This window comes from Myotis davidii, unplaced genomic scaffold, assembly GCF_000327345.1.
Source record: "Myotis davidii unplaced genomic scaffold, ASM32734v1 scaffold566, whole genome shotgun sequence".
Lineage (NCBI taxonomy): Eukaryota > Metazoa > Chordata > Mammalia > Chiroptera > Vespertilionidae > Myotis > Myotis davidii.
In genome coordinates this window covers 558,859-559,131 of record NW_006296617.1, presented here as the reverse complement: position 1 = coordinate 559,131, position 273 = coordinate 558,859, and positions in this window count along the sequence as shown.

Below are 273 nucleotides of genomic sequence, written 5' to 3'. Positions count from 1 at the left end.
TATCTAGCTTTAAAAGTAAAAACTAAAAAAAGTCATCTTACCCTATTGAAAGAGATTATCGTGCTGTATTTTAAATGCCTTTACATCAGTATTCTCTTCAAGCATACGATTAATCACAGATAATCTCATTCTTTTATTATTATGATTTTAGAGAGAGGAAGGGAGAGAGAAAAACATAGATGAGATGGGATGCCTCCTGCATGCCCCCCCACTAGAGATCGAGCCCACAACCCGGGCATGTGCCCCGACTGGGAACTGAACCAGACCTCCTGG